The following is a 12,568-nucleotide window of genomic DNA, read 5'->3' as shown; positions in this document are numbered from 1 at the left end:
CTTCTACATTAAATGTCATCAGTAAGTACTAAGTCAGGAATAATTATGGCATTGGATTAGCACTTCATGGTTTCAGAGACCTTTCATGTACATTCTCTCATTTACTACTTTTATCAAATCTCAGTGTAGCTCATATCATACAAATGAGGAGGTGGGGGGCTTGGAAAGGTGAGGGAATTTGGTCCAGACCTCACAAATATAAAGGTCAGACTGGAAGGACCTCTGACTTGAAAGCCCACGATGGCTTTTCCTACGTTCCCACAAGCCCACGATGGCTTTTCCTACGTTCCCACTACACGACTTTTTAAAATTCTTGATCGATTGCTCATGTTTTCCAGCGTTTAAAATTCTTGATCGATTGCTCATGTTTTCCAGTGATCCTTCTGTAAGTGTCAGCTGTGGGCTGGAAGCCCGAGACATGCAGGAGCCCCCAGTTAAACCCCCTTGGGCCTCTCTGATCCTGGTCAGCGCAGGGCTGCTTGTCCCGTGATCTGACCTCATCTGGTGCCCCTCCACCACGCCCACTGTGCTCCCTGGGACCCAGTCAGTCGTCAGCAAGATGCCCCTAGTTCCCCACATTGTCCCCCGATGTCCCTCCCCTCTTTTCTCTCCCTGAAGTGTGGCAACTCTTCCGAGGACAGCGCTTCTCCCACGGCCCTGGTAATCGGGGACACTTTTCTGCTGACATTGCACCATTTACGTCCACTCCTAGGAGTCACATGGGTGTCTCTTTGCTCCCGTTGCCATTCCCAAGACACTTCCTCACTGTCTTCCCCCAAAACCCTCCCTCTTAGGTCTGACACGGGACACAACGTGAGGAACCTTGAAGACATTACGCTAAGTGACATAGGCCAGTCACAAAAAGACACATATTTTAGGATTCTTCTTATCTGAGGAAACTAGAAGAGTCACATTCACAGAGACAGGGAGTAGAACAGTGGGGGCCAGGGGCTGGGGGAGGGGGGAAGTCAGTGTCTAACGGGGACGGAGTTTCAGTTTGGGAAGACAAAGAGCTCTGGAGCTGGATGGAGGTGAGGGTCGGAAAACAGCGAATGCGCTTGGCACCACTGAGCCGTACACCTAAAAATGGTTAAAGTGGTGTGTTTTCTCTCACGTGCATTTACCACAATAAAGAAGACACTTCTCCTGAATGCATGTCCTAGACCGAGCCCCCAGCACCGCCCCCTCCAGCATCCGCTCGCCCTCTGGTCCCTGCCCCTCACGTAGAAGACTCTAGCATGTGGGCATCATTTCCTCTCCAGCGCCGTTCCTGTCATCATTCTGTTTCTTCAGCATCCTTGTCAGTGACCTGTGCTGTACTCTGGTCTCCCAGCGCCTTGATTTCTCGACCCCAGAAGTCCACTGCCCTCCCGCAACGTCAGCCCCCACCTCATCCATCCCTGGAGTCGGCGATGACCGCCCGCACCTCCTGGGAAACCTCGTCCTCAGACCCCATCCCCGCGCCATGACCGCACCACCCTTCCCGCCCGCTCACCCGCTCTGATCCTTTCCTCCACAGGCTCCCTGGTCTCTGAGGCCTCCGGCCCATTCCCCCCTCCCTGGCCCTCACCTTTGCTCACCTGTGCTCACCTGTGCTCACCTGTCCTTACCTGTGCTCACCTGTCCTCACCTGTGCTCACCTGTCCTCACCTGTGCTCACCTGTCCTCAGCAGCCTCCATCCTTCCTCCTCCTCCACACTTCCTGCGTGATCCAGGGACATGCCCATCTCATTTGTGGTTGCAGTTCCTTCTTAGAAGCCTCGCGCCCCACACGCCATGTCACAGTCCTCTCCTCAGGTGCCCCTTCCTCAGAGACCCCTCACTCTTCAGAGACGCCCCGAGGCCCTGACTGTGACTGTCATCCCCACGTCATGCTCTGGGGTCTCAACCATTTCCCATCTTGGCAACACTTCTCGGACCTGGAGTTCTGCAACCTATTTGTTTTCATGGCTTGTGTCTGTCTCTCTTACTGGAACCCTTGGCAGAAACAGTCTAGTTCACCCCGGTGGTCCAGCGCCTGCAGCGCTCATGCATACAGGGGGCGCTCAGTACATGTTTGTGGTCAGTTCAACAGGAGAACACCCTGAAAACAAGCGCAAGTCGTATTTTTAACCTCTTTACACTAGATTTATAACTGGGTCGCTCTTTACCTGAACCTCCTGAGAAGCCATCAGACAAAGACTTGGTGTATCTTCAACATTTGGGAAACCATGAAACGGAGCAGCCAGGAAGGATGTTGGGAAGGGATCCCCTCTACCATTTCTCCTGATGTCTTGCTGACAGTATCTCAGGATGCTGGACAATACGAAAGTCCTTTTCAATAAGCGTGATTGTGCCTATTGGTCACCAGATTTAGGCAAAGAACTGTGTAGGATTTCTGCATCAAACAGACACCACCTCCATCATTATTTTTCTTTGAAAGCTTCCTCCTCATAATGCTTTCCAGTTCTGTGACACAAGGGTCAAAAACACTGGGAGGACAAGGAAAACACCTTGCAGCGGAGGAAAATCACGAAGGAACACCTAAATAGGAGAGAGGGGCAAGCAGGCATCTGGAGTCCGTCCACGCTTCGAGTGGGAGGGCTTCCCAGGCCCGTGTTCACTACCCCGTGGTCCTTGCGAGGCTCATGCGGTCAGTGCCCTGGCCGGGGACAGGTATCCCGGTGATTATAAAAGCAGGGTCCCCCCCCCACTTCCATTACCCTGTCTCCTGCTAGCCTTTCCCGATTGCGTTTTTAGCTTTCTTTAAAATGATGCCCTACAAATAGAAAAGCGCACATATGGTTTGGTACATTTTCACAAACCAAACACGCCTGTGTAACGAATGCCTGCACTGTACAACAGCATGTTTCCAGCTCCGCGAACTCCATCCTCAAGGCAAGCACTTTTCTGACTCCTAAAAGCAGAGAACAGCTTTGCCAGGGTCTCTATTCTCTGTAAATATATAGAGGGTATACAGATTATCATTTTAACCTCGGCTACATCTGCACTCCAGCAAGCCACCTTCCACAACGGTTAGGTCCCTGAGCCATAGCACACAAGAAACTGCGAGAGGCAAACCATATTCCCGACTGGCTTCTGCCTGTGCTGTTGGCAAGGTCTGTAACCCGATGACCCAGGCTGACAACGTGGCCGTCTCCGTGCTTCTTCAGAGCCCAAGCCAGAGCAGCATCAGGCAGCCTGTCCCTCTGCCCTCAGCCTTCCCTTCTCAGCTGTCCAAAAGGAAAATGTATTTCCCAAGCCAAAGCACATTCTTCTTAGAGAGCCTATTCCTTGCTTTACTTTATTTCCTTGAAATACTAAAAAGCTAGCAGAAATTGTCACCCAAACTTGAGAATTCACACTCTTCAGCGACTTGAAAATTGCCTGAAACAGCCCCACAGCAAAGATTTAATAAGTGTGCAGTTCTTTCAGAGGTGCCCTGGGCTAAGCGGTCATCGGGGAGGCAGCCACCTACAGTCTCCTTGAGAAACTCCCATGGCCTCCTGGGGTACGGAAAGCCCATGGTCAAGATTTCAATCACTACTTGGCAAAATACTCTGTAATTGCTGATTGGTATTAAGAAAGAACAAGTAAAAGCATGCATAATTTATTAATTTCCTTCCAATCGGACTTTCTTATTATTTCTAATAATTCCCGAAGGCAGTTGTAAAAGTTGAGTCATACAGTATGTTCATTTAGTAACAACAGAAGAAAAAGACATTACTGTCATAGTCTTAAAACCTTTGGTGGTTCAAGTTACAAACTTGGCGACAGCGAGATCAACAAAATAGTAAAGATTTCCATTCAAAGTCACTGAAAAACAGATGGTCACATACGTCAGTAGTTTTTTAAAAGCTAAGGACATGTGTAAGCATCCATCTGGGAGTAATCATAATTCTAAAAAGTCTATTATTATTAAGCTTTCGGTTGACTTCCCTTACTAGAACAGTGAACCAGCTTTTTCTTAAAATAGTCCCAAAATTATTCAGACAATAAAACCAAAAGAGAAAATTTTGAGAACTCATAGTTTTGCACAGAGGAAGCGTTAAGCTCTCTCCCTCTAAAACCCACTAGCTACTAAAAATTGTTAGCTTTCTGTGTCATATGAAGTGGAAGACACAGCTTTGATTTGATTTTTGGTCTATTTGTGCTGAAGTTAATGCACGTAATTCCAGCTCGTCCTTAATATTTCATGAGCCAGAGTGAGTTGGATTCTTTCTGGTGATGAGTGTGCCACAGGATAACCTGCCAGCATTCTCCAACTTAAAACCCGCTGACTTCAAGGTCCCACGAAACAGTAGAAACATTGCTATTGACTGGATTCATTTCATTTCCCAGCTGCTCATAACAGGTGCGAGTCTTGAGCAGGCAGAGGGCCTGTTTGTGACTTAATTGGCTTCAGGTGATCCGTGTTTATGCCTGGAGCATGTGATTCAGAGAAAGATGGATTCACCTGTGGCTGTTTTCAGAGCAGGTGGCTAAACCCAGGGAGAGTTCAGCAGTGAAATCTTCCCTGCTGCTTTCACTTGGTCTGTTTTTCAAACTCCATTGTGTAGATTCTTTTTTAATTTTATTGAAGTCTAGTTGATTTACTATGCTGTGTTAATTTCTGCTGTACAGCAAAGTGATTCAGTTATACATATATATATTCTTTTTCATATTCTTTTCCATTATGGTTTATCAGAGGATATTGAATAGAGTTCCCTGTGCTCTACAGTAGGACCTTGTTTATCCATTGTGTAGACTTTTTTTTCTTTTTTTTTTTTGGCCATGCCGTGCAGCATGTGGGATCTTAGTTCCCTGACCAGGGATCGAACCCGCACCCCCTGCATTGGAAGCGTGGAGTCTTACCCACTGGACCGCCAGGGAAGTCCCCATTGTGTACATTCTTGAATGAAAGAGAATCAGCAGCCAAAAAAGACTTCCTGTCGGATTAGTCAGCCTCAAAGCCCCTCATCCTCAGAAATAGCTCCCATCTGGGTTCTGTAAGCCTCGTGCTCAGCACACCAGATTGGCCCTCCTCCCTCACGAACAAGTCCCTTTTAACAGTCCCTTCCCCAGCCTGTGCCCTGGATTTCTTCCAGTCCTACCAGGGGTGAGAGGCTTGGGCTGAGAGGGACCTGGATCATAGCTTCCTCCACCCCCGCCCCCGGGGTGAGCACCAGACCCCAAGGAGAACCTGCAGGAGGCCCACCCAACCCTCCACCATGTCACCACCACCACCGAGCACACCCTGGATGTGCCCGCCCTGCAGGCAGGGTCAGTGCAGAGCCTATAACTAACGTGAATCTGTGAAGAATCATCTTTTGCATCCAGAGGGGAAGTGTGTTAGAAAAAGCTTTCCCAGGCTGGGAAAACTTAGAAGGTAGAAAGACCAAAAGGAGGCTAAAATTAGGAGCAAATTGGGCTAAATGCTCAGAAACATTACTGCAGAGAACAAGGAAATGAGAGTGTCTCTGGAGGATGCTGTGCAGAGAAGATTCCTGGAAGATCGTTCTTTTGATGCACGTTGGTACCAGTCAAGGGAAGCTCAGAAAACAGCAAAAGAAAAATGAACAGATGTGGCTCCGGAGGAAAGGAGCTTTGTTCCTAATACAGAACAGCAACAAAGACCTGGCCATTTGAACAGGCTCCAAAAAATATCGAGAGGGATCTTTCTAGGGCGAGACTGAAGAAATAAGGTAAAATGACCGCCCAAGCAGAGTGCTGTGAGAGGAGGCTGGATACTTACGGTCCAGGAGGGAGATTCTCCTTCATTTATTAGATAGTAAACTTTTCTAAAGAGAAACTTCTTACCAACTCTTGGATTACCCTGAAGTAATGTTTGTGTAGGAAAAGGCAGAATAAAGACTTGATTCTCTGTCCTTATTCACCAGTTTTCAAAATCAGTTGGTTCCCTAACATTTTCTAAAAGTAACAGTGAATGTTTCAGTATCACTATGAAATCACGGCTTTACACACATATGATGTTTCAGTTCATTGCAGGTAATATTCTTATTGATACTTAAACTTTCTCATATTTGGCAGGGGCAGCCTTGTTTATATTTGCTCATGGCTCTGAAGTTTAGCATTTTTATATAATCAAATCTGCCAATCTTTTGTGGTCTCTGGGGGTAACAGTAGTTACATTATGATACATCTAGGCATCTAAATTATGAGGTACTAGCCAACTATTGAATGAATGAGATAGAGCTACATGTCCTGTCCAGGAAGATTTCTGAGACATTTTTAAAGTAAGAAATATAAGGCACAGAGTCACACACAGCATCCAAGGCCATTTAGATAAGCATACTAAAACTATGTTTTAAACTAAAGTTAATTACACGTTCTTAATTTCATAGACGTGGTCCTGGAAAGAATCACATCAAACCTTAAAGCTGGTTATTTCTGGGGGTGGGAAGAGGATTGGGAAGTTCAGAGGAGCTGTGATTTCTCTGTACCTCTGTGTTCCGGATAGAAGCCTAGTTGAATGTTCACCAGCATGTATTCATGTTTTGTTGGGGATTTTTGTTTGTTTTTTAAAAATTAGTTTATTTTCAAGCTCAGGTTTAAATTAATCTTTTGCCTTTGATGAAGTCTTATATCTGCAATTTCATTTGCAAATGGTTTCTGCATTTTGGGCCAAAAGAAATGAAAAAACTGATTGGAATGTCTAAAGACATAAGTGCATGTTAACGTTTCTAAAAATATCATATTAAGTAAAGTAAGTTAGACAAATATCATATGATATCACTTATATGTGGAATCTTAAAAAAGTGATACAAATTAACTTATTTACAAAATAGAAATAGACTCACAGACATAGAAAACAAACTTATGGTTACCAGGGTGAGATAAATTAGGAGTTTGGGATTAACATATACACACTACTATATATAAAATAGATAACCAACAAGGACCTACCGTATAGCACAGGGAGCTCTACTCAATATCTTGTAATATCTATAATGGAAAAGAATCTGAAATATATATATATCTGAATGACTTTGCTGTACACTTGAAACTAACACAACATTGTAAATTAACTATACTTCAGTTTTTAAAAATGGTTTAAATTTTTTTTAAAGTAAAAGATAAAAAAATAAAAATATCTGCAGTCTCAAGGGAAACAGCATAATGTATTGGAGAGAAAGAATGACTCTGTGTGTGTGTTTGTGAATTCTAATCCCACATATGCTATCAACTAGCCATGTGTCTGTGGACAAGTCACTTTAGCTCCTTTGGCCTAAAAATTAGATAGATTAGATCATGTTCAGGTAAAAGTAAGCATCATAACTGGAACTATTATCACATTAGTGTATTTTAAAATGCACGTGTCTGCACTGAGCTATCAAATTTCTGAAAGAGTCCCTTGGACTGACAGGCTGGTACGAAGAAAGAGCATTGGCTGAGGGCTCGGTGACCTGGGCTACAGGTCATCTGTGTCACCTCAGGGGGTGAGTTAAGCCTCTTTAAGCCTTGGTTTCTTTACTGAAAAGAGGAATTAATAACTGTCTTTCCTGGCTAACGAAATTGTGGGAAGGAAGAAATTAGGTGATACATATAAAAGTCTCCTGGAATCTGTAAAACCCCATAAAAATATGAGCATTATTCTCTTAATTAGCCTTGAATACTGCTCAACCAATCAGACCTTTCAGGTGGGATGTTAATGGAACGACTTTTTCTATATGTGGTACAGTGAAACTCTTTAGCACAGCAGAAGTACAGTCCTTATTTTATATGAGGTATGATGTTAAACAAAGCATCTGTTTTTGTTTGAAGTGTTCATTCATTCAGCCAACCTCTTCTTACCATCCACTCTTCTGAGCACAGAGGTTCCAGCCCTTCTGTGCTCGCTTCAGTGTGATGACTGAACCCACCCACAGAAGGGATAAGAGAATCCCTTAAGGTGGTATTAGACTCTACTTTTCTACCTGTTTTCATTTCTCGAATAAATGAACAAATATTCTGGGTATACCCAAACACAATAGAAACAAATCATTACTTGAGAAGCAAAGCATTTGGGTTGTGCCTTTGTCTTTTCTGAGACACTTAAGTTGGAGAAACCTAATTCACTCCGGTGTGGGCGGTAGACCACGTATGTGTCCTAATGTGAAAAGAACCTCAGTGCTTTGTCAGGTGAAAAAGAGAGGCACGGGGTGGTGTGTATACTGTGCTCCCATTTTCTTAAAAGTGTATAAATGTGTGTAGCTATCTGGAAGGACATACAAAAAACAGATAATGATGTTTTGCTTTAGGAGTTTTCATAGCAAATCCTTCAGTATTGTCTGGTTTTTCCTACCATGGGTGTGTGTTATTTTCATTTTTAAAATGACTTTTAGTATAACATCATTAATAAAGTATCACCTTGTGTCATCAGCTCAGCTCTAGATTAAAGTAGCCAGTCATCTGGACGCAAATGGGGATGATTCATTCTGGAAAGAAGCATTAAAATGGCTTCACAGGAGCCCCTGACTATGTTAGACATTGTCGTGGGTTAAATTGTATCCCCCCAAAATATGTTGAAGTCTAATATGGCTAAATGTTTGTGTCCCCCCCCCAACAAAATTCATAGGTTGAAATCCTAACCCCTAAAGATGATGGTGTTAGTTGGTGGAGCCCTTGGGAGCCCTCATGAGTGGGATGAATGCTCTCGTAAAAGAGGCTCCAGAGAGATCCCCAGTCCCCTTCACCTTGTGAGGACACAGCAGGAAGGTGCCAGCTCTGAACCACCAGGAAGAGTGCCCTCGCCAGATTGTGACCTGCTGGCTCCCTGATCTCAGACTTCCAGCCTCCAGAACTGTGAGAAGTAAATATCTATTGTTTATAAGCCCCCAGTCTGTGGTCTTTTGTTATGGCAGCTCTAACGGGCTAAGACAAAGTCCTAACCCCGGCACTTGTAAATGTGGCCTTATTTGGAAAAAGGGCTTTTGCAGATGTAATCAAGAGAAGATGAGGTCATACTGGATTAGGATGTCTTTATAAAGAGAGAGAGCTCGGGACACGCAGAGGAATTTCTCCTCTCAAATTTCCTTATGTTCTGGCTTAACTCTTTCAGAGCCCATCGTGTCCTACTGATGATAAGACTGTGTTTCTAAAGGTCGCTGAGGATAGTTTTGAATGTATGTCCTTTAAGGTTCTTGGTTCTCCTTCATCAGGATCTTGTCTATGATTCTACACCTCATGGAACATGGGCTCAGGTCTCAGCCCCTTCTAAGAGATAAGATTTTTTCACAAGATTTTTTTCACACAATACTTGATGTTTCATCATATTCCCAATGAGTAATTCAATAATGGCTATTTTTAGAATTTGGAAACCATAATGAAAATAAATAGCTATTCATGGAATCCAACCACCAAGTTCAAGCTTACCAGAAAATAAGAAATAACTTTCCTGAGCTAATCATGGTCTGGTTAAAATTTTTTCTAACTAGTTACTGCTTTCAACTCCAAATTACCAGAAGATTGCGATCAAGATTAAGAATTTACCTTGGGGAACTTCCCTGGTGGCGCAGTGGTTAAGAATCCACCTGCCAATGCAGGGGACATGGGTTCGAGCCCTGGTCTGGGAAGATCCCACATACCATGGAGCAGCTAAGCCCGTGCGCCACAACTCCTGAGCCTGCACTCTAGAGCCCGCGAGCCACAACTACTGAGCCCATGCACCGCAACTACTGAAGCCTGCGTGCCTGGAGCCCATGCTTCTCAACAAGAGAAGCCACCGCAGTGAGAAGCCACCACACCACAACGAAGAACCAGTGCAGCTAAAAAAAAAAAGAATTTACCTTATTTACCTTGGCTTTTGCTTGAACTTTGAAAGAATTCTCTTGAATGCTGGGTTCCTAGGACTGGAAAAGCAATGATTGAGTAGGATCATCTCTTAGCTAAGATCCAAATAGTTAATAAACTGCCAACCTGTTTTTCCCATTTCCTCAGGCTGTCATAAATTATAGAAAATGTTTCGGAGGTCACTGACATTGGTTTTACATTCATCTAACTTTTAAGCCTCGGAATCCTCAAGCAAAGGCAGCCAGTTACTGGGGCCTCATGTATGTGGCATGCTTGGGTCATCCCAACAGACACTGAAATGATGGCCAGCAGTCTGTGCCAGACACACACCAGGGGAAGAATAGAATAGCACTAGCAAAGGAGCACTGATTCCATGTTACTTAGAAAAAGCAAATGGCAATGAAATGTGTGTGGAGTTCTCCCACACATAAGATGGAGGCGAAGAAAAAGATGCAAGCTAGTTTGGCTAATCAGACCACATATCAGTGTCTGAAAGGATGAGCTGAACTAACATAATTGACAATGGCATATTTTTTAAATCTTGTAAATAGGTAGCATTCATTTAATGTATGTTGTTAGTCTTCATATTAACTAGCTATGACATTTTAAAAATTAATTCTCGGACACATGTATATGTATAACTGATTCACTTTGTTATAAAGCAGAAACTAACACACCATTGTAAAGCAATTATACTCCAATAAAGATGTTAGAAAAATTAATTCTCTACAAATATTTAGTGACACTAAATATGCAACTCTCCCATAAGCAACTACCTATTTGCATTTTGAACAAGCCTGCTGTAATTTAAAGCATCTCGATCTGACAATTAAGATGACTAATAATGAAAAGTTCCAGTAAATTTGAAAACTAGATGAAAGGGATGGATTTTTTTCAAAAAATGAAAAATACCATGTTGACTCAAGGCCGGGAAGAAGCTATGAAAAGAACAGAAATCAAAGAGTAAATTGAAAACATCGTCAGCAAGCTATGCCCAAAAGGTTCTAGTAATTTTACTGGCAGATTCTACATATCTTCAGGGAAAAAATAATTCTCTTAGAAAAAAACAAAGATAAATAGATTTTAAAACTCCCTAAAAAATATTACCAAATCAATTTCAGCAGTATAATAAAAGAATAATCATCTTTTAGACCCAACAAGAGTTTACTTAGTAAGGTAAGTGTGATTCAACATTAAGAACTGCATTTGGGGGGCTTCCCTGGTGGCACAGTGGTTAACAATCCGCCTGCCAACACAGGGGGCACGGGTTCGAGCCCTGGTCCAGGAAGATCCCACATGCCACAGAGCAACTAAGCCCGTGCGCCACAACTACTGAGCCTGCGCTCTAGAGCCCGCGAGCCACAACTACTGAGCCCACGTGCCACAACTACTTAAACCCGCGCGTCTAGAGCCCGTGCTCCACAACAAGAGAAGCCACCACAATGAGAAGCCCGTGCACAGCAACGAAGACCCAATGCAGCCTAATTAATTAATTAATTAAATTAAAAAGAAAAAAAGAAATGCATTTGGGACTCCCCTGGCGGTCCAGTGGTCAGGTCTCTGTGCTTCCACTGCAGGGGGCTCAGGTTCGATGCCTGGTCAGGGAACTAAGATCCCACATGCCACCCAGCGCGGCCAAAGAAAAAAAAAAGAAATGCATTAATGTGATTCACTTCATTAACTATTCAAAGGAGGAAATTCATATGATCATCTCAAAAGATCTTTTTTTTTTTTTGCGGTACGCGGGCCTCTTACTGCTGTGGCCTCTCCCATTGCAGAGCACAGGCTCCGGACGCGCAGGCTCAGCGGCCATGGCTCACGGGCCCAGCTGCTCCGCGGCATGTGGGATCTTCCTGGACCGGGGCACGAACCCGTGTCCCCTGCATCGGCAGGCGGACTCTCAACCACTGCGCCACCAGGGAAGCCCAAGCTGGCACTCTTTATCCCCAGGTTCTGCATCCGTGGATTCAACCAACCTCAGATCAAAAATACTGGGAAAAACTGCAGAAAGTTCCAAAAATCAAAACTTGAATTTTGCCTTGCACTGGCAACTATTCACATGGCCTTTACATTGTATTAGGTATTACAAGTAATCTAGAGATAATTTAAAGCATCCAGGAGGATGTGCACAGGTTATGTGCAAATACCACATCATTTTATGTAAGGGACTTGAGCATCTGTGAACTTTGGTATCCTGGGGGTGCTGGAACCAGTCCCCCATGGGTGCTGAGGGACAACTGTATTTACAAAGAAATAGGTGTGTACAAGCAAATAAAATATGTTAACTATTAAGATAGGCTGGCACAACTTACTTTATACTATGTAAGCAATATAAGAAAACGTGCTTAACTTGGTAAAGTTATCTTCTCCCAGAAAACTCTGACACACGTCACACATACAGGGAAAATACTGTCAGTCTTCTCATTAAAGTCATGAAGAAAACAAAAGTGCCTGACAGTATTTCTACTTTTCAGTATTTACTGAACTTCCTGGCCAGTGAAGTAAGACCAAGGAGAGGAAAGAGGTATATACCTTGGAAAGGGACAGGAAGTAAAGTGTGATTATTTATAGACAGTATCTAACTAGGAAACAAGAGATTCTAACAAGAGAATTAACAGGAAGACTCCTAAAACTAAGAGAAGTCAATAGAGAGGTCAGATAGAGTGTCATTAGCCTGCCTAGACTCTGAAGTAACTATTTAGAAACATGGGGCTGGGGGAGGTATTTACAACAGCAGCAAAAATTGACCTCTAAAATATTCAGGAAAAAAACCTATCAAAAATATGCAGAACCTGTTTGAGGACAACTCTTGAACTGT

The 12,568-nt window shown here is 43.7% G+C and overlaps 1 protein-coding gene across 4 annotated transcripts in view; it reads left to right on the top strand.

Moving 5' to 3' along the window:
• The window catches only part of RGS20 (regulator of G protein signaling 20), a 74,038-nt gene that overhangs the window by 42,407 nt on the left and 19,063 nt on the right, over positions 1–12,568 (top strand). The window contains exon 1 of one of the 4 annotated variants that reach the window (XM_082601777.1): positions 8,547–8,770. The exons of the other annotated variants lie outside the window; for them this stretch is intronic. The gene's annotated coding sequence lies outside the window, so the exon portion shown is untranslated. Of the gene's footprint in view, positions 1–8,546; positions 8,771–12,568 lie in introns of those variants that run through there. 4 annotated transcript variants of the gene reach the window in all.

This window comes from Mesoplodon mirus (assembly GCF_964341445.2).
Source record: "Mesoplodon mirus genome assembly, chromosome: 16".
Lineage (NCBI taxonomy): Eukaryota > Metazoa > Chordata > Mammalia > Artiodactyla > Ziphiidae > Mesoplodon > Mesoplodon mirus.
This window is presented reverse-complemented; position numbering and strand designations above follow the sequence as displayed.